Here is a 4425-nt window from a genome sequence, read left to right on the forward strand (position 1 = left end):
TAAAGTTTTAGCACAAGAACATCTGTGGTATATATATATATTAATACGACAGTACGTTTTAGAAATACAATAAAAATACAAGTTTCGATTTGTTTACTATAGTTTCTACGCTTTAAGCGTGTCATCAGAACAAAAACAAAGTTAACAGCAAATTTTTTCAAGAGTAACAAAAATACACATCATGACGTATCAACTAAATTTGAATAGTTTTAGGTAGCTAATCTTGCAAACAACTTCTGTACGAGTTAATTTATGTCTTGTTTTGTCTTGTTTGTTCTTATTTTTAGTTTTTCTTGTTGCTGTTATTGTTATTCTGTAATATTTCTTGTTTCTTTAAAATACATATATTGGTTGTGAAATGTATCATTGACAAGACGTTAAAAGGTATCCGTGGTGCGCGATCCGATAACCGATAGGTTCTTCGTGCACCAGGTCCAAGAACTAAATTTTTTGAGCACTTTTTTTTGTTGTTCTATAAACTATGAAGACAAGATTGCTGTCTTTCTTTTTTTTTAGTTTAGCGATGACTATTTTAAATTTTGAAATTTAATAATATATATATATATTTATTTATTTATGATCTTTAAGTTCCAACAGTCAGTTAATAACATTATCAATTGCAAATGTTGTGTTTAGTATTCTATTTGTATTTTTTTGGCAACTAACTTCAATGTGAGTCATGTTTTACTGTTTTAACGTATATAGCATTATAGTTTTTTTTTCTAGTCTATCTTACCAACAAAATTCTTAAAAGCGTAACATAAGCATTAAAAAAATTTTAACTTAAGTTTAGTATATTTAAGATTAATTTTTGTTATTAAACCAATAGTTTTTATTTTTATTTTTGTTTTACTTCCATTTATATTGATCAAAAAAATTTTTCAGACCTATTTCCAACAACTGAGGATCTCCTGTATGCAAGTATAGGAGTGAAACATTGTTTTGTTAGTAATAAACTGTTAAAATAAATATTGGATATAAATCTCCTTAAAGACATTTAAGTCGAGAACTTTAAATTGTTTAATTAAAAACAAGTTACATTATTATATGTTTATTTATGTAAACATGGTAGGTGTCAAAAATACAATTGAATTGTTTTCAAAATCATTCTGTATAATTAATAATTTTTTTTTTAATTAATGACTTATGTTTAAATATATATCTATAGAAAATAATGTATTTTTTTAAACTTAAACACTTTCCACAGAGCCCACTTGAAGAGCTTTTAAATAGTTGATTAAGAAAATGCCGATTCAATAAACCAGAACATACGTTTCATAAAAACAGTATAATTGTTTTTAATCTTCAGCTAGTACAGTTTGATATGAATAGCACTTAGCTAAACAATGATTAAAAATTTATACAAAAAAATACTTAGACGTATTTATTAAATATTGTACAGTACAAGTATTCAGTGTTAAAATTATTCTTCCATCTAAATCAGGGTTTCCCAATGTGGGCCAAGTAGCCCCCTTGGGGCAATGATAGAAAGTTAAGCTGCCATGGGCATTAAAGGGGCTAAAAGGTCCTAATCTGAAACTTACACTAGATATTTGGAGTTGATGATGTAGAGCAAAAAAAACAGTTTTAAGTGTTTTTAAAGGTAGTGTTTTTGAGTAATCTTGTTGGAGGAGGTCATAGGCATTTTAATTTTTTAAAGGGGCCTTTTGAAATAGTTTTGGAAAACCCTGATCTAAACACATTACCAAAATTAACAAAACTACAATTAAGTGACTATGAAATACTTTGAAAATTTATTGTGTTTTAAGAGGATTTTTTTCATATGTCGACAAGACAATATGAATTCACTCCTCTTTTTTCAAAGCATACACAACGGCCATTGATTCTTTTAAGCACAGCCTACAAACAGGGTTATTACCATCTGCTATTGGCAGTGCTTTTTTTATCACCTTTATATATATATTTTTAGAACGAAAAACAAATACAATTTGAAATGGATGTAAACTATGCAACAAGGAAAAAAAGAAACTTTAAACATTAAAAATTAAAATCTCTAAACAAAAAAAAATGCAAACTGGTTGTTTACATTACTGAAAACAATTTATATAAAAACTGTCTTATTAATGTAATTCAAAAAGCACAAAGTAATTATCCTATTATAACGTAATATCTAATTTTTATAATTTTGTTACTGTACTTAGAAGTCTGGCTTTAGTTGAATAAATTACTTGGCTGAGTAAGCGTGTTGCACGCAGAAACAGATGTTCCAAGAGAATTTTATTTTTGTGCAACTATGTATTTATATATACATATATTAAGTTATTTATAAAATTTTATCGCATCTAGCTACTGATTTTTTTTCCTTTATAACATTAATAATTTCGAATTCCCTACACCTTCCCTCAACAGACTATAAAGATATTTTTAATTATTTTGTACAAATATGCTGTGTCTTGAAAATAATGCTTCTAGAAAATCATCAATTTAGTTGTACTTTCTTATAAATGTGCTTTTACATGAAATCGAAAATTTATTTTTGTATGTATACTTAGTTATTGCCTTTTCTTTTAAACAAATAAGTTTAATTTTTTTAATCTAGCTCTATATAAATTTGATTTTCTTAAATTTTTGTTTACGTTTTTTTTACACAGTTGAATATGAGCTTATTCTATTTTAGTTATTCTTATTGTGTGTCCTCCTTAAGTGGCTCACGGTTTGATGCCTGAGTCATTGCACATTAAACATATAAAAACAATTGTTATTATTAAAATACTCATCACTAAAACTTATAAGTAAATTGCTTTTTTTTTTTGTGTTTTTCTCATAGGTGTAATCTGTAAGCAATGCCTTTCTTCTAACAATAAAAGTTCTACTTTAGTATTCTCAAAATGTAGGTTATTTTAGTTTGTCTATTCGTAATGTCATTAGGGCTTTGAGTTACATTTTTTAAAACTATTTATTAACAGAAGTTATATTTTTGATGTCTTTACTGTTTTACATGGTAAATTTCACCATGATATTTTACATACTTTTGTTTAGATTTAAGTTACGTAATGTATTTTTTTTATCAAACTTTTTCGAAACAATTAAATCAAGTGTATTATACTTATCTGTTTTTATTTTTATACTACATATGCTCTCTAATATATTGCTTTTTGTTTATTCATTCCAATTTTTTAAAAATTTAGTTTCTTATTTTAAACTGATAATTTTATAATTATGTTTTATAAATATGTTTTATAATTAGTTTTTAAATTAGCTATTTGTTATTTCATTTTTTATAACTTTTCTCGTTGAAACTAATTTAAGCAGCCCAGGTTTGGAAACGGGTCAAAAAAGCACGGCGTCACTTATGCATGGAGTGACACTTTAAGACAGAGTTATCAAATTAGAACGGTGATACTTTTAGAACGGCTTATCACTCATCATTCTTTTTTTATGCTTGTATAACATTTATACTTTAACTTTAAAAACATAAAACAAACTATAAAAGGTTTTAAATTAAAAGTAAGCCAGCTTTAAACGTGTTAAAACTTTATTTTAAAAACATACTGCAAGTTATTTTAAAATAAACCTAAACTTTTTAAAACAAATAAAAAAGTAAACTTACAGAAAAATTTGGATAGGTTTAATCATTAAAATCTAAAGAGGATATTTTAAATTTCTCAACATGTAACTAATTTTGTTGACATAGCAATACATACTAGCTATAGAATTCTTGAAACTTTTTAACTAAGATTAAACTTATAGTGAAATTTAAACAAATTAAGTGAAATATATTGTGCTAAAGTGTCGTTGTGTAAAAGAATCACTCAGTGCTAAAGTGACTCTCCGTGCTAAAATGTCACTGTGTGCTAAAGTCACTTACCTGTAACTTAATGACCAAGCAGACTTATATATTTACTTTATTTAACCTTCATGAAAGAACAATGAAATTATTTGAGTTAAAAACCATTCATCAGATAAATTTCATCGATAAGAGTAAAAGTCAGTTGTATTTTGCACATATGAAATTGTTAATTTTGTTTAAACTCTTACGAAATAAAAAAAGTCTAGAATGCTAAATTATGATAGTTTTAGATCTTAAAAGTAAATACTATCAAAAAGAAAACAATTACTCCTAATATAAAAAAACAATTTTAAATTAAAGATAGCTACAAAGTTATTATCCTGGATAAAAGATTAAACAGCATCCTTAGTGTATGACTCGATAACCAAAATAAAAATTCGTATATCAGGTACTTAGACCAAGGTTTTTGAGCACTTTTTTGTCGTTCAATAAAGAACATTATTCATGACAACCAGATTATATTGATTTAACCTCAATGTATTAAGCCGCGTTCTTGCAGTTTACAGAAAGAAAAAAAAAGTTCTGCGTAGAATTTAACTAATAATTGTTTTTTAAATGAAAAAAGAACCACACTTTTTTATCACTACTTTATTTGACGATCTCTTTTAAAAGAA

The sequence above is a fragment of the Thalia democratica genome, chromosome 6, assembly GCF_965202585.1.
Source record: "Thalia democratica chromosome 6, ktThaDemo2.hap1.1, whole genome shotgun sequence".
NCBI lineage: Eukaryota > Metazoa > Chordata > Thaliacea > Salpida > Salpidae > Thalia > Thalia democratica.